The sequence below is a fragment of the Echinops telfairi genome, unplaced genomic scaffold, assembly GCF_000313985.2.
Source record: "Echinops telfairi isolate 266 unplaced genomic scaffold, ASM31398v2 ScPeMD7_22;HRSCAF=79, whole genome shotgun sequence".
In the NCBI taxonomy this organism is placed as follows: Eukaryota; Metazoa; Chordata; class Mammalia; order Afrosoricida; family Tenrecidae; genus Echinops; species Echinops telfairi.
The window spans coordinates 5,932,692-5,956,512 of record NW_022103919.1 but is presented as its reverse complement, the minus strand read 5'-3'; the positions used below and the strand labels follow the sequence as shown (position 1 = coordinate 5,956,512).

Sequence of the window (23,821 nt, the reverse complement as noted above, 5' to 3'; positions counted from 1 at the left end):
TCCTACGTGGGCACGGCCAAGCCCGCCCGGCAGCCGCGCCGCTTTGGGAAGCACGCCGCTGGCCGCGGTCTGCTTTGCGGGGCGCGGGGGGAGATGGCGTGCTCAAGCCCACCACGGAGATGTTCTCAACTTTGCTTAGAACAATATTTTCAAAACCCAACACGCAGAGGAAGACGCCGACTTACGCAGGCAGGGAGAACTGCGGCTCCCCTCCCCCCCTCCCTCCCGGGCGCGCGCGCACGCGCGCTTTCCCGCGCCCACTTCAGAAACGTCTACACTGCGGGCAGGGACTTCTTCCCCACCTGCCTCACAGAAGGTCAAGGCCCACTATGTTCCCTGGGGGCCTGGGCCTACCCTGCATGTCCCAGGAAGGCCAGTGAAGAATGCAAATTCTTCAGGAATTACCTCTAGTGCTGCACTCTCATCCTCCCTGAGCTCACTGTGATTAAGGCCCACTCAATGGGTGTCTGAGGAATGAATAATCGGCCTTGGACCCACACGACAACTATACAAAAATGCAATGCATTCGTTAAATCATACGTCCAGGTTTGGGGAGGGCTGGAAACTGTAGAGTCCTGCGCGCTCAAATTCACACATTTAAAAAAAATCAATTTATCGGGGGCTCCTACAACTCTTATCACAATCCATACCATAGATCCATCCATTGTGTCAAGCACATTTGTACATTTGTTGCCATCATCATTCTCAAAACTTGTTCTTTCTACTTGAGCCCTTGGTATCAGCTCATTTTCCCCCTTCTCCCCCACCCTCCCTCACCAACCCTTGATAATTTATAACTTAATATTGTTTTTTCATGTCCTACACTGTCTGACGCCTCCCTTCACCCACTTTTCTGTTGTCCAGGAAGGAGTTATATGTAGATCATTGTAATTGGTTCCCCCTTTCTCTCCCATCTTCCGCTTACCCTCCTGGTATCTCTTCTCTCATTATTGGTCCTGAGGGGTTTATCTGTCCTGGATTCCCTGTGTTTCCAGCTCTGATCTGTACCGGTGTACATCCTCTGGTCTAGCCAGATTTGTAAGGCAGAATTGGGATCATGACAGTGGGCAGGAGGAAGCATTCAAAAACTAGAGGAAAGTTGTATGTTTCATTGTTGCTATACTGCACCCTGGCTGGCTCATCTCTTCCTTGTGACCCTTCTGTAAGGGGATGTCCTGTTGCCTACAGGTGGGCTTTGGGTTTCTACACCGCACTCCCCCTCATTCACAATGATAACATTGTTTGTTCTTTGATGCCTGATACCTGATCTTATTGACACCTCATGATCACACAGGCTGGTTTGCTTCTTCCATGTGGCCTTTGTTGCTCCTTAGCTAGATGGCTGCTTGTTTATCTTCAAGCCTTTAAGACCGCAGATGCTATTATCTTTTGATAGCCAGACACCATCAGTTTTCTTCACCACATTTGCTTATGTACCTGCTTTAATTGCACTGATCATGTCAAGAAGGTGATAATCATGAAATGCCAGTTTAATACAACAAAGTGTTCTTGCACTGAGGGAGTACTTGAGTAGAGGCCCAATGTCCATCTGCTACCTTAATACTAAACCCATAAATATATGCACACAGATCTATTTCCTCATCATCATATATATTTACATATGTACATGCCTGTATTTAGAGCTCTATAAATGCTTTCTGGCTCCTAGCTCTTTCCTCTATTTCCTTTTACTTTTCTCTTGTTCCACTATCATGCTCAGCCTTCATTTGGGTTTCAGTAATTCCTCTCAGTTACATTGCCCTTGATCAAGCCCTACTAGGCCTCCTACACCAGAGCTTCTCAACCTGTGGGTCGCAACCCCTTTGGGAGTTCAACGAGCCTTTCACAGGGGTTGCCTAGTACATCCTGCATATCAGATATTTACATTACGATTCACAACAGTAGCAAAATTGCAATTATGAAGTAACAATGAAAATAATGTTATGGTTGGGGGTCATCACAACATGAGGAACTGTTTTAAAGGGTCACAGCATTAGGAAAGTTGAGAACCACTGTCCTACACCCTCCTCGCCATCGATTTTGGATCACTTGTTGTTCTCTTGTCCCTGGGTTTGTTTATTAACACCACTTCCTTTCCCCCACATCCCTCTCTCCCATGTCCCCCCAGAACTGCAGGTCCCATTTTCTCCTCCAGATTGTTTATCCCACCTATCTTATCTAGATAGACCTGCAGAGATAATAATATGCACAAAACACAAGTCAGAGCAAAACAAAGCAACAAAACAAAACCAAACAACAGAAAAAAGAAAATCCTGTAAATAATTCAAGGTCTGTTTGTTGACCTTTAAGAGTGTTTTCTGGTGGAGTCTGATGGGGTGCCATGCCCTGGCCCCAACGTCTATTTTTGGTGTTCCCTGGGGACTTCATTGCTCTGTTCCCCTTACTATTCTGCTGCATGCCCGTAGTATTTTGCCTCGGTGTGGTGGGGTCAGATCAGGCGCATCTGTGTCTCCAGTGTTGTCGTCCATCCTTGCCCCCCCCTCTGCCAGCCCCCCATAGCACTAAGGGTCAGTGAGGGACGTCATGTCTCGTAGCAGGGCCAGCCCATGGCCCTCTCTGTGCTTTGGCTGCTCAGGGCTTGGTGGGCCAGGATATGCTCCACTCTCTCTTCTTCCCCCTTCATTTACTTCTGTCACACATAATTTCTATGGGGCTGAAGTCTCCACACTAAGAATTCATCAGCGGTAAAAACTACATTCCTTCTTTGTCTCATTTTCAAGAGATGGTCTTTTTTCCCATTCTTTTGGTGATTGTCATTGCGAACTATTTAAAATCCATTTCATTGTTTTGGTTTTTGGCTCAAATATTTTTCTATCTGTGGTTAGGGCAGAACATAGACATTATAAAATAACAAAATCACAATAATGGTTACTGGCACAAGATTAGTCATCTCAATCAGTAGAAAACAATAAGGAACCTAATTATACAAAAAAAAATTCTTAAACTTTATTGTGAATTAGATGGTCTATCATCCCAAACAATTTAAAAGTCTGATAAATCCCAAAAACAAAGGAATCTAGTAAATACGTGTCAGATGGCTAAACTACAACAGAGAGAAAAATTGAGTCCCTATTTTATAGCACTTAAGTAATAAATGCTAAGATGTATTGAAAGCTTGCTGAGTGCCAGACACTTGTTGTAAGCATGTTACATTCATTTGGAAGAAGACAGAGAATTAATTCTTGTTTTCACTTGACATACGGCAAATAGAACATACATTTCTCACATTCATTCACCTGAATGTCAGATTTAAAAAAATACATAATCTTTGATCGAACAAGTGACCAAAAGAGAACTCTTCTCTGCAGATTTTAGGATAAAGATGGGATTTTAACAATAAGGTCTGTGGTTCCATTCCATCACATAAATAAAACAGTGCAGAGGCTCACCCTAGAAGTGGGTCCAGGGAAAGACATGGGTGGAGGGTGCTGACCGTCATCTCGGAGCAGCAGTGGGGAGCGGTGGTGGAGGTAGATGGAGATGGGTGGAATCTGCTAGGAAGCCTGCTTTGGGACACCCTAGGATGAGACAGTCCTAGGTCTAACTGACTTCCTCCCTGTGTGGTTCAGTCAGTAACTTTCGGAAGGGAGAACAAAGGCCCTGGGGCGTGTACATGCCATGTTACATCTGCAACCAGTGTTTCTGCGAGCTTGCCTGGTTCCCTGGCTCGGTGAGTTCAGTGTGCTTCTCACTAAAGAAAACCAGAGCTTAAAAAGAGCTCTGTCACATCAACTTATGCCACCACATAAAGAATCATGTGCATTCCTTTAAGTTTCCTAATTATCTAATCTGATCAAGTGTTGCAAAGGCCTGACGAATGTGGAGTGGGCAAGGGAGGTAGGACAGTGTAGATGCACCAGCTGTGCCCTCACACAAGCCTCGTTCTACGTCTGACGTCTGCTGCTTATTGTGGTGAGCTCACCTCTCAGAGTTAAAATGGGGGTGCTAAGATGGGGTGGTTATGAGAGCAGCTATATAAGCATATAGAGAGTATAAATACATGGAAAACGTCCACTGTTCAAAAAATGGCAGCTGTTGTGGCACCATGGATTAATAGCTATTGTGGCACCGTGGATTAATAGCTATTGTGGCACCATGGATTAATAGCTATTGTGGTACCGTGGATTAATAGCTATTGTGGCACTGTGGATTAATAGCTATTGTGGTACCGTGGATTAATAGCTATTGTGGCACTGTGGATTAATAGCTATTGTGGCACCGTGGATTAAGCTTTGGGGTGCTAACCAAGAGGTTCAGCCTCAGCAACCCGATCCCACAGGGCTCGCTGCGAGGCAGAATGGATTCAATGCCCGTGGGTTTGTTTTTGGCTTTATACTGTTATTATATCAGGTGATGGTCTGTGTTCCCGAGTAAGTCTTACTGTGACTAGAGTCAAAACGAAAATGAACAAATGTGATATGTGAAAATGATTCTAGAAAGCTGCGCAGTCTGGGGGAGTGAAAGCAGTCTGGAGGTTTTCCAAGGGACAAGGAAATTAATTTATTTTATTAAGGGAAAGAAACACTAATAAAGGGAAGGAGTAGCAACCAAGGTTCAAATGTCACGGAGAAGCTCACTTTTAATCCTAACGCCAAGGTTCTGCAATCACAGCTTTGCAACAAAACTCAAACTCATGCCCCTGCTTTTAATGCGAGTCAACCTGAGGCCCAGTACGCAGTGCGCAGGCAGCCCCCAGGACTGTTCAGGCAATGCTGGTTCTTCGGTTAGTCCCCTTCATATATTTTTCTAAGGCTACAATGCTCAGTGGGGGCCAATTCTGAACTGCCTTTGATCTACTTTCTAGAACTGCAACTGCTTTAAATTTACTTTCTAGAAAGTCTCAATGTACTAAGAGCTCTACTATATGTTCATAATCAACAAGACTAAAACATAGCAGCTAAAACAATGATTTTTCTCTTGAAGGAAACTAGTATTATGCCTATTTTTATGTTTATCAAATACCTAGTTACAAATTTTAAAACACTAACATTCTTATAATAAAAAACAGCAGTTCCTTGACTCCAATCCCCTCCCCACCCCCACCCCCAAGAGAGCTTCATTAAGATTTTTACATTGTATGCTCAGATTGCTGTTTCTGAATTCATCAACTTTATACCGTATCTAGTCTTAACAGTCACCATTTCCAACTTCTGAAACTGTAACATCACAATAGTTTGTTAAGTCAGGACTCAAGGGTTTACATTACTATCACCATGTTAATACTGCCCACTACTGAGCCAATAGTATACGATGAATGTTACAAAACTTTGTCCTGCAGATAGTAATTGCCTTGATTTCCCCCACCTGATTAGTCTTCCATGTACCTATTACTGTTTCCCCTCAAACACTTCAAAGATCTGTCACACAACATCTATGTCTTGAACACGGGCACTTTAAGACGCCTCCGTTCCATTTAATGACTTATTCTTTATTTTACTGGCACTTATTTCTTCCCTATCCTATAGGGTAAGTCTATATCTGATTCCATTGCAACTGGTTTCTTGGAGAATGGGGGTAAAAAAAAGGGGAAGGTGGGTATCTAAAAAAAAGTCGTTCTTCACCCTAATAGTTTGGTTGGGTATAAATTCCAGTTTTAAAATAATTTTCCCCACTGAATTAAAAACAAAACAAAACCTTCCCATCAACAGCGAGGAGGTTGTAGAGATCCTGGGGGTGTTGGAACAACAGCAATCTAGCTGAGAGGAATTACTAAGAGGCAGAAGAAGGGTGAGCGTGATGGTGGGAAAGGAGGAAGGTAAAAGGAAATGGAGGAAAGACCTAGGATGCAAAACTATGTGTAGAGGTATAAACATAGGTGTGCACTTGTGTAAATATATTATTTCATAAAAATAGAGGTATTGGCATAGGCACAAATATTTACATGGCAAGACACTGAGGAAGTGGATGGCCTTTGGGCCTCTGCTCAAGCACTCCCTCAACGCAAGATGCTCACCCTCCTGGCATGATTGCTGAAGACAAAATGGATGCATAAGCAAATATGGCGAAGAAAGCAGATGGTGCCCAGCTATCAAAAGATACAGCATCTGGGGTCTTATAGGCTTGAAATTAAATGAGCAGCCAGCTAACAGAGAAGCAACAAAGCCCACATAGAAGAAGCACACCAGCCTGTGCGATCATGAGGTGTCAACGGGAATTAGGTAACAGGCATCATAAGACACCCCCCCAAACAAACAAAAAAACATTGTTGAGAACAAGGGGGGTCGGGGCAGAGCCCCCCAAACCATCTGTAGACAATGGGACATCCCCTCACAGAAAGGTCGCAAGGAAGGGATGAGTCAACCAGGGTGAAATATAGCACCAACGAAACACACAATATTCCTCTGGTACCCTGATGCTTCCTCACACTCCACTATCATGACCCCAATCCTGCCTTTCACTGAGGGCTAGGCTGGAGCATGTACAGGGGTACAGATAAGAGCTCAAGACACACAAAATCCAGGTCAGATAAACCCCTCAGGCACAGAAATGGGAGTAGCAGTACCAGGTAGGTAGAGAGAAGGTGCGGAGAGGAGGTAGGAAGAAACCATGGGGGAAGGGAGACAGTGGTTGGTATAAGATATGAAAGTAATAATAATTTATAATTTATCAAGGGGTCACAAGAGTGGGAGAGGGAGGGAGGGTAAAAGAGGAGCTGATGCAAAGACTCAAAAAGAATGTAAATGTTTAGAAAATAATGATAGCAACATATGTATAAATATGCTTGATACAATTGATGTATGAATTGTTATTAGAGCTGTAAGAGCCCCCAATAAAATGATCTTAAAAAAATAAAAATAAAAACCCTTTCAGTGTGAATGAGGTGAAGGTTTACAAAGTAGATCATCAGTTTTACGTTCAATAATTCATACACATTTCATTTCAGCTCATCCATTGCAATCCCCCTCAATGTACCATCACTTACCCCACTTCCTCCCTGCAGTTCTGGAATCCATTCCTCCTTTCCTGATCCTTTGAACTTTTGTCTTTGGGTAAACGCTACCCCCTTAATCTTAAATGGTTGGTTCTTTCTTTTCTTTTTTAACTATAGAAGTGGGTTCAGTTCCAGACTTGAGGGTGAATAAGAGTAATAGTCTCACCAGTCTCTACCCAACAAGTCAGCCTGGTCTTTTTATGATTCTGAGTTGTGTTCCATATATTCCTCCCTCTCTATCCAGGATCTTTTCAGAGCAGTTGGGGGTGGTAGCTAGCCACCATCTAGTTCTTCTGGTCCCAGGGCTGAGGACACTGATGACTGCATGGTCCATGAGTCCACTGGACGCACTGTTGTCACATGCTTTCCTTTTCATCACTCTTCTCTTCTCTGGACATGAGGAAACCTGGGGTTGCCCCTGAGATTCTCGCTGAATTTTAAAGGTAATTCTCCACTATCACCTAGTACTTTTGTTTCAAACTGCAATTCCATTCCGATTCTTAACCCTTTATAGTACAAGCTGCTTCTCTCTGATATCAGAATCTTTTAATGTTCTTGGTATTCATAAAATTTACAGTGATATGGCTTGGTGTGAGTCTTTCTATATATATATATATATATATAATATGCCAGACACTCAGAGGATCATTCAATCCAGAGATTTTTTTATAGCCCTGGAAAATACTCACTTTACTGATAAGCTGTTGAGTTTTTTTCCTTATTAAACTTTTTTGTCTCCTAGCTTCTTTTCCTCCATCCTCATCCTTGCCTCAATTTCCCCTTTCCAGAATTCGTAAAAACCAGAAACTAGTTCTTATTGATTCTGACTCCTGGGTGTCACAGGTGTCGACAGCTGATTTTTCAGGAATGGAGAGTCAGCCCTTTTGAGCCTCCAACCTCCCCTGCGAGCCCTGTCTCTGCGATACCAGGATCCCCTGGGAGTCTTGCCAGACTGAAAGGGAAGCCCTTGGATCCTGTTGTCCTTTCCTTAGCTGATCGCTCTCATTTTTCATTCCTAGGTCTTTATATTATTTTTGCATTGTCTTTATTTCCACCAATTACCGATTTCCTGTTTGTTTTATACTGTATCTTTCATGTTAGAGACTATCTCTGGATGCCTGGAGAAATCTGGCCGTCCAGCCAGTATATCTGAGTGAGTCACGCAAAAGCTAACTGGCAGTTCTATGGAAGGGGCATAAGAACTAGTGAATTTCCCTGAAGGACGCGGGTGAGCTCTTTTTTTTTTTTTCATCGAGAGGATCCCCAAATGTTGGCATCTGTGGAACCTTTCTCTAGGGGCATTCAAAACAACACTCCCCCCTCATAAAATAAATGTCCTGTGAGGGCCCTGGCTAGCAGGTAATTGAAAAACTGGGGACTCCACTCCTCCTATACAGACTTCTTTTCTGCTCTGGCTTTTCCCATCGTTTTTAGCCCCAAGCTTCCCTTGGGTCCAAGCAGGGACAATGCCCCCCAGTCCAACATCTTTAGTGTTCAATTTCTCCACATAATAATTCTATTCCCATGCAGTTGAGGAGATACAGGGGTGAGGAGGGGGTTGGGATATCTAATAATGCCTTTTATAATATAAACTTTCAATTGATCTCCCAGTTTTCAACTCTAGATCTTATTCTCTGCTTATTGATTGATGCCTCTGGTTTCTGAGTTTTTCCAGGTTCTTAGGAGCAAATGAACCAACTTCTAACCAATCTCTCTCAGAAAAGGTTAGGCTTCGGCATCTTCTGTTCTGCTATATCTACCATTACCTTTTCTTACTCTTTTCTATTTAAAAAAGTGCTGATTTTTGTATCCACTATTGTCTCCTTTTTGTCCTTATATATATATAGCTTAAAACATTTTTTAAACCTTGAAATAATTATTTCCATGAGGTTTTGGCAGGGAATGGAGATAAATATAGATGTGCTGCCTTTAAAAATTGCCCATTTTACAGAAAACTACTAAAGTACAGACAAGTTAAATAACTAATACAAGGGTACAAGGTCACACAGCAAATTAGCAGCCCCTAGAAAATCACTACCTTCGAGTAGATGTAGACTCATGGGGAGTCTATAGCCCAGAGTGGCACTGCCCCTGTGGGTTTCTGAAATTGTGATTTTTTTACAGGAGGAGAAAGCCCCCCTTTCTCCCACAGAGCTCTAAAACCCCCTGGTAAGATTGTTGCCCATTACATGTCACTTCCTCCCACCCAGGGCCATCAAGTTGATTCCAACTCATAGTGACTCTACATCCACTGGGTTTTCAGAATGTAAATGTTTATCAGAGATAACGGCCTCCCTTTTCTCCCGCTGAGTGGATAGTGGGTTTGAGACTGCAGTTACCAGCTCACTGCTTATCTGGACACCACCAACAACCCACCAGGGCTCATTTGACACCTACTAGGTTCCCATAATTAACAGCTAGCAGGCACATTTTGAAACTCTTCAAAGGATTACCTTAAAGAGGCTTGTAAGAAAATAAACGGAAGCCTATTGAGATAAAAAAGATAAAGCACTGGACAACCGAGAGCCCAAGCACTCATCATGAGTGCTGCTTCTGTTTTTAAACACCAGCGTCGCTAGGACTTTAGGTTTGGCTAACTTTGAGCTGGTAAAGCAATAGTTAATATCCCCCCTTTCCCCGAGACTACAAGAATCTGCAAAAGCAGCAGACCAGGCCTAGGAGATCACATTACTTGTTACGTTTTGGGGTGGGGGTGGGGAGAAGGCAGCTGGAGGGGAGTGCCCAGGGAAGAGGGGGAAGGAAAGAAAACAAGCTGTCTGAGCCTCCCCGCCGCGGGCGGAGAACCCAGCAGGGATTGGAGGTAGGTGGAGGAGCCTGTGTTTATCCGCGTTATCACTGGGGCAGCTGAGACAGGCTGTAAAAATACAGGCGCCCGCGGTTTTCAGATCCTCTCTGCCCAGAGCCCCAACCGAGAAAGTACGGTTCTTGGTTATGGTTACCAAGGCTTGGAGACCTAGAAAGGACGCACTGAAGGAGCCTCCTTGATTGTTTCTTCAAGACACGCAGGACCAATTAGTTTAGTTGTCCAGGTTTTAAACACACACACAGGGTGACGGGAACCAGATTTCTTCTGTACACTTGTTAGGAACCACTGTCATTCTTAGAGAAGCAGTGGCTCCCAAAGAAAGGGTACCTCAACCTCACTCTTTCTTCCTTAAAGGGGCAGATCTGGCTTATGAATCCGGAAGGCCACATTAACTGGACATGAACACAGCTGTAGCCAGCATTGGCAAACTGTTCATAAAGTGGCAATGTGGTGATGTCCGGAGGAGAGTCAGGCCCATGGCCTGAAGACACTTATAAAGAAAACTACCCAAAAAAGGGATTTGTTTCCACAGTCAACCTGGAAGAAACTGCCCTCTTATGTGCCACCCTTCCTATCCGCTGGTAAATACACTTTATATACAGAACCAATCCAAAAGCCAAATTCACTGCCATCAAGTTGATGTGACTCATAGTGACCCTATAGGACAGACTAGAACTTGTCCTATAGGGTAGTTCTAGCCTACAGGACAGGGTAGAACTTCCAGAGCACAACGATTTCCAAGACTGTAAATCTGTGCAGGAGTAGAAAGCCTTGTCTTTTCCACACAGAGCAGTTGGTGGTTTTGAAGTGCTGACCTTGTGGTAGCGACCCACTGGGTAACCACTACGCCACCAACGTTCCTTTTACATTCGATACTGTCGCTACAAAATCTAATTTACTCACTAGGTCACTTTTATATTCCCTAAGCAACACTAAGAGAAGTCCCAGTGTCACCATCGTTAATTAAGCACTAGGCTTAATAACCAAATGGTTGCCTGTTCAAACCCACCGTGGAAACCCTATGAGGCAGTTCGCTCCTGCTCTACTATAGGGTCGCTGTGAGTTGAACTGGAATTGGCTCAACTGCAACGGGTTTGATTTGATTCAAGCAACAAGACGGGAATTCTGGGTGCATAATGGCTAAAAGCTCTGCTGGGCTGGCTGGCACTTTGAGCCCACAGGAGCAGAGGCCTGGCAGTTCTGTACTATACTATAAGGTCATCTGAAATAGATTCGATGGCATAAAAACAGCAGTAACAACAATTCATATGCATGGCTCCATCACATGAGGAATACTGTGGCGTATTCTAACACAGTATTCTGGACACACATCTGGACACAACGAACTCCACAATAAGGATTAGGCCAGGTCAACAATTGCCTATCAACTAGACTTTCTTTGATGAAATAAGAGTGGCTATCAGTTACAAGAACCCTCACACCAAACAAGGAGTGACACTCAATATTTGCTCCTCTCCTGCCCTCAACTTCTCAATTTTAGGCCTTAGCCGCTAAGATTTAGATGGACATATTGCCCTGGGTGGGGGAGACAGGACAACAACCAAAGCCATTCCCAGCTTTTCTTGTAGCTGTGCACGTGGACAGAAGTGATGCTTGCAGCTGCTGGGTTAGACGCTCCAAAGGAATGAACATGCTTCCCCCGCTTCCTACCTCCCACTGCCGCAATGGGATTTGATGAGTGAAGGAGCCACCATATCCATCAGGGCTGTTAATGTCCCCCTGCTAGAGTAGAGGGGGAAAAAACACCTGTTTGAGCCACTGGCATTTTGGGTCATCACACTCCTATGGCTACTGTAAGGACCATGCATTCCTTGTGAAATAACAGTAAAAGACCAGCCCTAACATGCATAAATCTAAGAAGTTCCAAATCCAGTGCCCCCTTTCCTTGTTGAAAACTGTTTGGAGAGCAAACATTTGGGATAACCCTAGAACTTTTTAGAATATGACAAAACGGTTTAAATAATCCTGGTAAGGACTTAGCTCGGGTCCAGCTTTTAACACTCACTCAAAGATTAAACTTTAATTATAATGGCTATTAACTGCCATCTCTGACATTAATGTGAGGAAAATAAAAATCAATGTATCTTACCATACACACATATCTGATATTGAACTTGTAGCAGAACAATTACCACTCAATAATAAGCCAATCTACAAACCAATTTTAAAATAGGGAAAGGAATTATACTGATATTTCACCGAGGAAGAAATGTGATACCTAATAATTATATAAAATGATGCTCAGCATCATAGGCACTCGAGAAATGCAAGCCCAAACTCCAGAGGGATGCTACAACACACCCAGTGCATGACTGCTGGTCCATTGCCTCTGATTCCTAGTGACCCTCAGGGCAGCACAGAACTGCTCCAACAAGGCTTCCAAGATGACACATCTGGACAGAAACAGACCGCCTCACATCTTTCTCAGCTGGAGCTCCTGGTGGGTTTGACGGCTTGCTGACCTTGTGGCTAAAGAGCCCAGCAGTTGGCTCATTGCACCTCCAGGGATCCTTTCATACCCACTGGAATGGGTATCACTTGTCTAAAAAGATGGGCAATACCAAGTGATGGTGAGGTCTTGGAGAAATTAGACCACTCTCATGGGTTGCTGATGAGACTGTAAAATGGTATAATTTCTTTGAAAGACAGTTTGGGAGTTTATTTTAAAAATTAAACATAAGCTTACCATACTCAAAAACTCAAACTACCATCAAGTTGATACCAACGCACAGCAACCCTGCACTTGGGGGTTTCCAAAATGGTCGTTTTTTATGGGACTAGGTGACCTGCTGGTCTTGATGTACTACTCTAAGCTTAGCACAGGAGCTAGCAAGTATATTCCTCAGAATCTGCTCCAGAGAAGTGAACATGTATCCACACTAAGGCTTAGAAGATCATGTTCACAGCATTATTCATAATGGTCGGAAATGGGAAAAGCTAAATATGAATGAACAAACAAAAGGCAGATACAAGCAACAGGATACTAGCTAGCAGTAAAAAGAAACAAAGTACAGGCACATGCAACAATGTAGATAAACCTCAAAAGCCTGAAAAGTGAAAGAAGCCACTGTCCAAAGACCACGCATGTGCTTCTATTTACATGAAAGGTTCAGAAAAGGCCCAGCCGTAGAGACAGCAGGCTAGCGACTGCCTGGCGATGGGCCTGGGCTCAAAGGCTGATTGCAAAGGGGCACGAGGGATTGGGGGGTGGGGGTGGGGGTGGGATGAAAATGTTCTAAAACTGGATGGTTGCCCAACCCTATCCATTTACTAGAAATCACTAAATTATATTCGACTGACAAACTTTATAGCATGTACATTATACCACAATAAAACTGTCCATAAGACGAGGTAAGAAATGATTGTGTTGTAACGACTTATAGAGAAAATCTGTTGTCATACACAGGGTAAGGCAAAGGATTTTGCGTACACCCTATTTAGTTCCTGGGTTCCAAGTTGTAAACGGAAAAAACCATACTATATGTGTCGCCCCGCTAACTACTCGTCAGTTTGTACTGCAGTGGCCGCCCGTCTGTCAAAGACCAGCAGGGCCACTGACGGCGAGCAGGTTTCCAGACTACAGCAGGCTAGGAAGAAGGTGGCCTGGGGATGCGCTTCTATAAAGTGGCCACTTGATCCCAAATGAATATTGTACACAAAAGAACACTGCTGGAAGGTGAGTCCCCTAGATTACAAGACACTCAAAATACACAGTGGCCACCACAGTGGGCTCCAGCATACCACACTTGACCATGACGACGGAGCAGACCATGCTGTCATTGTGCACAGGGCAGCCATGAATCGGGGCTAAATGAACAGCAACTGTCACTGGTGGTTCACTTTTCAGTCGCATATTTAGTGCTGCTTCTAATGCGAGCCGTGTTCCCGGAGTGAGCGTGGGATTATTCCTCTCAGATCTAACACCTTCTGCTTCCCAGCGTTAGATGTCAACTGGCTAAGGAGTATGTGTGGTGGGGAGGTGTTAGGGAAAGACAGACTAGACTGTACGCATATAACTAAGATGATCAGGAGCAGGAGGGGAGTGTGGATTAAAATGAAGACATCTGAGAAGCCCGGAATGCACAGATACAAGTGTCATGCACAGGAAGTACTTGCAAACTCTAAGGAGCAACTGCAGCTTTCTAACCTGCAGCTCGGTCTTCTGAGGGGCCCACTGGGCTTCTCACTTGGAGAGTTCCCGTATGCACAATATACCCCCATCTACAGCCTCTGAACAATAGTGCCCAACAGTTCAATCTCTCACGGAAACCCAGTGTCATAGTGAATTGGTTGTGACTGGTTAAAAGGCTAAGGAATAGTATTTAAAATGCTAGTGAAGGACATTGTCTAGGTAGTAAATATTTCTAAAGTGCTGGCAGAAAGGGAAGGTAATCAATTAAGTACTGGAATTAATTAGCAAGTATTTCATGCGTCTCAAGCTTCAACACACAAAGGAATTTAACATTTCAGTCAAGTCAAAAGTCTCAGTACTGTCCATTCATGTATGTGTTTATAGATATAGACGGATGGTGGCTGGCTCTGTGGAGTATTGGTTCTAAGGTTCTAGTTCATATATGTTTAGATTCATTATAAACAAACCTGTTTAAACGTATCTGTGATCAGTGGATGGTTACCGACAAGATTCCCCAGCAACATATTTCCCATGCTTCCAAAGGGATCCTTTGAGCCAGTTAAAAGTCATGACAGAATCAACAGGTCAGTTCAGCAGGTTATGGCAAGCTGTCTTTAGGATACTAAAGGGGTCATCTTAATAGATTTTCTAGAAAGAGACAGGATTCTCATGGGGACACATGACAAAGAAGATTAAAGAAACTGAACTGATAAGAAAAAGGCCAGGAAAGCTGTGTCGAGTAATGTTTTTACCCATCACAACAATGGACCTGCTCAATCCTGGAGGGTAGCATGGGCTGTCCTGTGAGAATCTCACGAGGAAATCTTACCCTGTCTACCTGTGTTAGTCTGGATAGACTAGAGAAACAAATTCATGAACACTCATATGTGTATAGGAAAGAGATGTATATACAAGAGCAGTTGAATATTGTGAAAACATCCCGGCCAGACCAGATCAAGTCTATAAATCTGATTATTAGCCATATGTCCAATACTGATCTATAAAGTCCTCTTCAGACTCACGAAACACATGCAACGATGCCAAATGCAGGAAGATCACAGGCCAGTGGGTGCAAAGTCTTGTGGATTCAGTGGCAGAGCTCTCAGTGCTGGCAGGGGTCTCCATGTGGCTCTTCCAGTTCCCAGGGCACGGGGCTCTATCAGCGTAGCGCCATGTGTCTTGTCAGTGGAGCGTCTCTCAGGGCGTGAGTCTTATCAGTAGAGTCTCCAAGGGAATGAGCAGAGAGAGGGTATCTCCCCCTCCAAGGAGGAAATAGAGCAATTCCCAGAATCCTCAGGGAAAGGCCATGCCCACACAGAGGCCTCATTGGCTATACAATGATTGATAGGCTAGACTTCACCCCTTCACTCGTAATCCTTTCAAATTGACAACAGATTATATAACTACCACGCTACCCTCAGCCCTAATCTTGCCCCTTCATATTTTTTTTTGTTCTCCAAACTCAAGGAACATTGAAAGAATTATTTGAGTCCCTTGAGGACCCCAAAACAACTATTTTGATGTGGTACAAACTGAAGTGTAGAATTCTTTGAGGAACTATTAGAAAGATGTGGTTAAAGATTATCTTCAGAAGTGTAGATTTCTTTAAAAAATAGCTTTACATTTTGACAATTTTGGTTTAATAAAGATTTCTGTGATTTTTGGTAGCAATCTTTTTTTACTTACCCACAATATCTATGTATTTTAATGGTAGAAAATACTGTCTGATGGTGAGGACATGGAGCAATTGGTATAAATATAAATTGGTGTGAACTGCTAGTGGGAATCCAAAATTTGTATTACTCTAGATCAGCAGTTCTCAACCTGTGGGTCACGACCCCTTTGGAGGTCAAATGACCATTTCACAGGGGTCACCCAATTCATAACAGAGCAAAATTACAGGTATAAAGTAGCAACAAAAATAATTTTATGGTTGGGGGGGTGTCACCACAACATGAGAAACTGTATTAAAGGGTCGTGGCAAAAAAAAAAGGGTCATGGTATTAGGAAGGTTGAGAATCACTGATCTAGATGAACAGTTTGGCTATTTCTTTTAAGTTAAATATGCACTTAATATGTAATCTAGCAATTCCACTAATTATTTACCCACCAGAAACAAAAACTTATGTCCACATAAAAACTTGCACGTGAATATGTACAGTATCTTTTATTCACAACATTAAAAACTAGAATCAACCCAATGTCTTTCAACAAGTGAATGGGTAAAACCTATGGTACATGCACACAATGGAACACAACACAGCAATGAAAAAGAGGGAACCAGTAATACTTGGCAACACAGGATGAATCTTAAGTGCACTGATTCAAAGGTCACATGTTTTATAGTCCTATTTGCATGATATTCTGTAATAGGCTAAATTCTAAGAACTGAAAACTGGACAGTGTGGTTGCCCAGAGCTGGGAGGAATGGCTGCCAACAAAGGGATGACGGAATTCCAGGGGGGTTGGAAAGGTTCGACCTGGAGTTACAAGACGGTATGCACTGTTAGAACTTATAGCGCCTTATGCTACAATGGTGGGCTGTTCTACATGCAACGTGTGGTTGCCGTTAGCTGCCGTGGAGGTGACTCTGGCTCAAGGTGACCCCATGTGGGCAGAGCAGAACTGCTCCGGAGGCGCTTCGAGCCTGTGACCTTCCAGAAGCAGGTCACCAGGACTGTCAAGGTGCCTCTGAGTGGGTTTGACTGGTAAGCTTTTGGCTAGTAGTCAAGTGCTTAAATGTTTAAGTCCCTCTTGGATCATACTACTGTATCACCAGGAACAATGGAGCTATTTCCTCGAGGCTCCATTTCTCAGCGCATGCACTCCACTGCTAGGGCACAGGCTTGGGTCTTCCCTGTGAATGGCACCTCTTAGGGTCTGAGAGGACACGGCATTGCTAGACTTGGAGTGATAGGGGGTTGGTGGGAATTACACTGATGGTCTAAAAGGGGTGCTCATGGTCTATACCATTTAGTTTCTTTCCTTTCCATCTGCCCTACAAGACTGTAACTGCGATAGAGACAAAAGGTACCCACAGCGCCTGTTAGCAGTTTTATCCACTCTTACCTCATGTGTCAGAAACCCATCCTATAGCTAATACACACCTCTTTCCGACCTGATGCAAGAGCACTGGTGGTGGCAGAGAAGAGGCGTCTGCAGGGAAAGGAAAGAAGCCCTACAGGGGAATATTGGCCTGGGGTTCCAGACGAGTCCCTGAATTTGCACTCGGTCATGTCTATGATGTGAGGTGTTCAGCAGACAGTGGGATCTGGGTGAGGCATGTGCCCCTCTGAGTTCGAACTCACTGGCACCACGGAGGATAACCCAGATGACCATTGTGATCAGTGCTGGTTCTGAGTCTGTGGGCCAATTCAAGGTCCGTTTCTCCTTACCTACATTGTTTTTTTTTTAATACCATGGACATTTGCTTGACTAGAACCATACGTTGACAACCTACAAATGCCAACAATTGTGTTAAAAGACTATCTTCCCCTCGTAAGTCTGGGTCTACAACCAAGCACGTGAAGCTTCACCAAGGGGCTGTTAAGCCATAGGAGTATGAGGGGCAGGTCTACGGTGAACCCAAGACTTCATCAGTTCAGTTGGGTTCCACCCTCTGCGGAGAACTTATCTTTGCACCCCAGATCTACTGGATCAGATTGGCCTTTCCACCCCAAATGTACTGGATCAGCAGAGGGTCAAACCACAAGGCCCCTTGGGGAATCCCTGGGTAAAACACAGGAAGAAAACAGAGATCAGCCCTGACTGGCTGCTACAGATCAAGAATCCTGACTCATATCTCACCACTTCCAGAGGAAGAAGACGAGAAAACCTTATGATAAACAGTGTCGAGGGAGCCCTGTGTGCTCATCTTTCTGCCGGCCAGTTGCATAAAGAGCGAGAGAGTGTCTGTGGGGCTTGTACAGGGTCCATGAAGGGCTGGAACGAGCACCACTTGATTCACGTCTAAGCCTTACACTTGTTAAGATTACAAAGGTTTCCCTGCACCACCACCCCACTATCATGATCCCAATTCTACCTTACAAATGCGGCTGGACTGGAGGATGTACACTGGTACAGATAGGAGCTGGAAACATAGCTATTCATCCTCAAGGTAACGACAACTCCTTATCCTCCTGGTGTTTGTTGGCAATTCTAATTTCCCACTACCAATTAGTCCCATAAGGGAATTTTGGCAATATCCAGGGCAGATGAACCCCTCAGGACCAGTGGTGAGACTGGCAATACAGGGAGGGTGGAGGGAAGGTGAGGGAGAAAGGGGGAACAGATTATAAGGATCTACATATGACCTCCTCCCTAGGGGACGGGCAGAGGAGAAGTGGGTGAAGGGAGACGTCGGATGGTATTAAGATACGACAAAATAATAATAATTTATAAATTATCAAGGGTTCACGAGTGAGTTGGTTAGTTTATTGTGCCAACCTGGCCGATAAACACATGTGGGATTAATTGAAGGGAAGAGGGATAAATGGCTCGGTAAGCCTCGCCTTTCGAGTTCTCAGGTCTCTTGCTTTGTGGTGGTCACACCAGGGTACAGCTGCCTTAGCCAGTTCCCTGCCTCAGCTGCCAAGGCTCACTTCCTGAAAGACACCCCCAAGGAGAAGCCACATGGACCTACCCTGATGCAGCCCTGGGTGCTGGAGCACCCATGTGGAGACCCCTACCAGCATTGAGATGCTTACACATTCACTGACTCGGCTTTCCTCCTGCAGTCAGCATCATAGTGTGTGTTTTGTGAGATGGAGGAGGACTTTGTGGATTGGTGTTGGACATATGGGTTAATGTTGGACTTGTGGGCTTGGGCAGCGCTGGGTTGGTATGTTTTCTTGATGCACACTTAACCATTATATAAAACTGTCTCTTATACATGAGTTTCAGTGGATTTGTTTCTCTAAAGTATCCAGACTATTACAATGGGGGAAGGGGAAAGGGGAGCGGGGAGGGAGGGAAAAAAATGAGGAGCGAAACCAGGGGCTCAAGTAGAAAGCAAATGTTTTGAGAATGATGAAGGAAACAAATGTACAGAGGTGCTTGACACAATGGATGTATATGTGGATGGTGATAAGAGTTGTACAAGCCTCCAATAAAATGATTTAATTTTAAAAAATTACAAAGGTATCAACTCTGTCTGATAGCTATTCATCCTCAAGGTAACGACAACTCCTTATCCTCCTGGTGTTTGTTGGCAATTCTAATTTCCCACTATCAATTAGTCCCATAAGGGAATTTTGGCAATATTTAATGTTTATCAAAGCTGAAAACACATATACCCTTTATACCCAGCAATTCTATTTTGGGGGATTTATAGATACATCTACATGCATTAAATACTTAATATATACAGAAATCGAGAAGGGGTCCTGGGATGGCACAATGGCTGAGCATGCTTGACTCCTAGGTAAAAAACAAAACAAAAGCCAGGCTGGGTTCCAACTCACCTAGCAGTACGTTCAAAGATGAGACTGCCATCTGCTTCCGAAAGGTCACGCCCTTGAAAGCCGATGGAGGGTCCACTCTGCACACATGGGTCGCCAGGAGTCAGAATCGCCTCAAGGGCACACAGTGTATATGCTCCTGGGAGATTGAAATGTCCTAGGCAGCAAGCTATGGGACCGCGTGAATATGTCGCTTCTGAAGGAAGGTTTTATTTGAGAGCACAAACAGCAGCATTAAGAAATGACAATAAAAGTCTGAAAACTCCATCCAGAACAGAGTGAAGAAAATCAGAGATACGCGAACCACAGCCTTCACTAGCCTGAAACTGGAAGACTTACATCGTGCCTGGCTACCACTACCAAGGGTTCAGATTGGGATAACGATAGGTCACGGAAAGTGTGGAGCAAATTTCAAAATCATAAAGCACAAAACAAAACACAGTCTTACTGGTCTTATGGGGACTGGTGGAAACCCCACCACTGAGGCCCTCAGGCCCTTCAATCTTGGAATTGAACCCATCCCAGGGGTCACCTTTCAGCCAAATGTTTGACCTACAGGGAACAACAGCACCTGTCAGGAGTGTGCGCTGCAGGCACAATCAACCAGGAGACCAAAGGGCAGCATTTTGTCCAAAGACAAAGGTCAGAAGGCTGGAGGGACAGAAAAGATGGGGGAACAGAAACGGGGAAGCCAGAGGGGAAGGATGGAAGCCACAGTGGAAAGGATGCTGGCACACTGAGGGGGACTGCAGGTAACGTTACACAGCAAAGTGCACGGATTACCGATTGGGATGGTGAATTTGCTCCGTAAACTTTCACCCAAACCACAACCAAGTGTGCAAAACTTTAAAACAGAAAGAGTCTGCATATATAAGAGTCTGCTGGGTACTGTCTTAGGTTCTAGGGTCATAACAGATACAGTAAATGGCCAGGGGTGGGGTGGGGTGGGGTGGGGAGAAGAACACTGCCACCACCATCCCTAGATCACCTCCGAACGAAGGGAGGCAGACCATTCACAAAATAATAAATTAGAGGGAATGGGGAAGCTGAGTCAAGGGCAATGAATTATATCATGTGGCTCTGCAGGCCAAAGTCTCTAACTCCCACACCCCCACCTGGGGCATGGGCATGGGTAAGAAGATGGGGGAAGATCCTGATGGGACTCGCCTGTGAGTGCCAAAAGGCGTCAATGAAATGACATCATGCTGCGTATAAAATGAACCCTCTGAGAAGCAGGAGTGGGGTTTTACTACCAGCCGGAGCCAGGAGTAGAGCAGGTCTCCTGGACCAAAAGATTGCTGTGCAGTGAACCTTCTGGATCCAGAAAATAGCTGTGACTCCGGAGAAGTCGCGGTAGAACCAGGAGTCAGAGATGGAAACGTGGTGAAATTCCCAGGCCAAGGAACAAGTAACGTTTTAGTCTTTTGGGGGTATAAAGGTTTTATACATGTTTGTCAGATTTCTCTCTTATGTGTTTATTATGCTCTTTTAAATGTTTGTTTGTTTGTTTGTTTGTATATTAGCAGCAACACTAGGATTTATTCTTCGGGAGCTGCAGGCAGGGCTTCCCAGCGTGGCGGTGTGGCCCAACTTGCCAGCCCGCAAGGAGCGGTTCCGCAGCACCATGATGACGGAGTCGCCTCACAGGAGCATCTTGGGGATGTAGCGGTCCTTGTTGACGGGCTTGGACTTCTTCTTGCCCTTGCCACTCTTGGGGACCTCGGTCCACATCTCCTTCACGTTTTCCAGCACCATGTTGCAGTGCCCGCCGAAGGCCTTCAGGCGGCCCAGAAGCTTGTTGTTGTTGTTGCGGCAGTTGATGAGCACCTGCGTGTTGTTCTCGCTGGACTGCAGGAGCACGGAGAGGGACCCGTGTTGAACTCCTCTTCCTCCTCCTCCTCTCGCAGCTCCTCCGGGGGCATCTCGCTCCTGGGCTTGTTCAGGAGGCTCCTGGTGCTAGCTGCGTTCTCAGATCAAGCCCGTCTTCTCTCAAACCGTACTTTTATTTCATTTCAATTTCCAATAGTTTGTTATACTCATTGTTATGTCATCAATTCCACCCCATGGAAAACCTATAGGGCAGATTATCACTGTCCCCTTAGGATTTCCAAGGCAGTAAGCTTTATGGAAAAGAGCCCTGGTAGCATAGTAGGTTACGTGTCGGGCTGACTACAGGGTCAGCAGTTTGAACCCGCCCGCTGTCAGGTCAGAGGAAGATGAACCTATCTTCTTCTGTAAAGATTTTTTTTTTAAATCATTTTATTAGGGGCTTAGACAACTCTTATCATAATCCATACATACATCAATTGTGTAAAGCACATTTGTACATTCACTGCCCCTTCTGTAAAGATGTATAGCTTCAGAAACTCTGCATAGGTTCACTACAGTTAGAAACTCAAGCTTTGCGTTGCAATATTTAAAGATTCTATGAGCAAAATAGTCAACGTTGCCGGAAGCATCAAAAGAAGATGCAAAGACTACAGAGCCACTGTACCAAAAAGAACGGGTTGACATTTAACCGTTTCAAGAAGTAGCCTATGATCAAGAACCAATGGTACTGAAGGAAGAAGCTGCAATGAGCACATGAGCCAGAAACAAGGCCCCAGGAATTGAGAGAATACGAATTGAAACGATTCAACAAGCTGATGAAACACTGGGAGCACTCTCATCTGTCTCTGCCAAGAAATTTGGAAGAGAGCTACCTAGTCAACTGACTGGAAGAGAATCATATTTGTACACATTTCAAAGAAAGGTGACCCAACAGAATACACACATTATAGATCAATTATCATTGATATCACATGCAAGTAAAATTATGCTGAAGATCATCCAATAATGGAGGCTGCCAGAAATTTAGGTCGCATTCAGATGAGGACATGGAATAAGGGATGCCACTGCTGATGTGAGATGGATCTTGGCTGAAAGCAGAGAATATCAGGAAGATGTTTCACCTGTGTTTTATTGTCATGCAAAGGCATTCGACTGTGTGGATGATAACAAACTATGGAGAGCCTGGAGAAGAATCGGAACTCGAACCAGTGCATGGATCAACAGGAACACAGGAATGCCGCATGGTTTAAGAGCAAGGAAGGTGTGTGTCGGTCATATCCTCTCACTATACTTACACAATCTGTATGCTGGGCAAATAATCAGAGAAAACGGGAGGAACACTTATTAACAACCTGCAATATGCAGATGACACAACCTGGCTTGCTGAAAGTGAGGAGGACTTGAAGCACTTGCTGATGAAGATTAAGGATTGTACCCTTCAGTGTGGATTATAACTCCATGTAAAGAAAACCAAAATCCTCACAACTGGACCAATAGGTCTCATGATAAATGGAGAAAAGCTTGAAGTTGTCAAGATGTTGTCTTGCTTGGCTCCACAATCAATGCTGACAGAAGCAGCAGTCAAGAAATCAAACCATGCACTGCATTTGGGTAAATCTGCTGCACAAGACCTCTTTAAAGTGTTGAAAAGCAAGGATGTTACTTTGAGAACTAAGGTGCAGCTGACCCCAGCCATGGTCTTTTCAATCTCAACATAAGCACGTGAAAGTTGGACACTGAATATGGAAGACCAGAGACGAATCAATGCGTTTGAACTACGGTGTTAGCCAAGAATAAGGAAAAGTACCATGGACTGCCAAAAGAACAAGCAAATCTCTCTTGGAAGAAGTGTAGGCAGAATGCTACTTAGAGGCAAGGGTGGAAAGACTTCATCTCACATACTTTGGATATGTTATCAGGAGAATCCAGTCCCTGAAAATGAACATCATGCTTGGTAAAGTAGAAAGAGGAAGATCTTCAACAAGAGGGATTGGCAGAGTGGCTTCAACAACGGTCTCCAACAGAAGAGCAATCGTGCAGGTGGATTAGACCAGGTGGTGTGTCCTTCTGTTGTACACAGGGTTGAGTAGGAATCAACGCAACAACAGTGGGAGAGGATCTTTAAGGGAGCACACTGGCCCATCTTCTCCCCACTGAACGCTGATGGGAGGGAGAGTGGCTGGTGGCTTGGTTAGCAACTAAGGGCCTAAGTTCAACCAGGGTGCCTTTGTTTGCTGTCAGTATATAGAAATTGCTTTTTGTGGATGAAATTTATAACCTGTAATTTGCTAGTCTCACTTATTAGTTCTAGAAGCTTTAAAAAAAATGATTCCATGAGATCCATTCAAGTATAATGACAATTTCAGATTTTTTGTTTTTAATCTCAGGTGTTTTTTCCCTCTTTCAACTTTGACGCCTTGTGATCCTTTATCTCACCTCGTTGGATTGACTAGAGACTCCAGTGAATGCACTGTTATAAGTCAACATGTGAATGTGACCACTGGTCTTTTCTTTTTTTTTTTTCTTTTAACATTTTATTAGGGGCTCATACAACTGTTATCCCAATCCATACACACATCAATTGTGTAAAGCGCATTTGT

At 44.3% G+C, this 23,821-nt stretch overlaps 1 protein-coding gene and 1 pseudogene across 2 annotated transcripts in view; both read right to left on the bottom strand.

Moving 5' to 3' along the window:
- The window catches only part of ABL1 (ABL proto-oncogene 1, non-receptor tyrosine kinase), a 167,768-nt gene that overhangs the window by 61,495 nt on the left and 82,452 nt on the right, over positions 1–23,821 (bottom strand). The gene's annotated exons all lie outside the window — the stretch shown is intronic.
- LOC105979586 lies at positions 19,927–21,334 on the bottom strand (annotated as a pseudogene).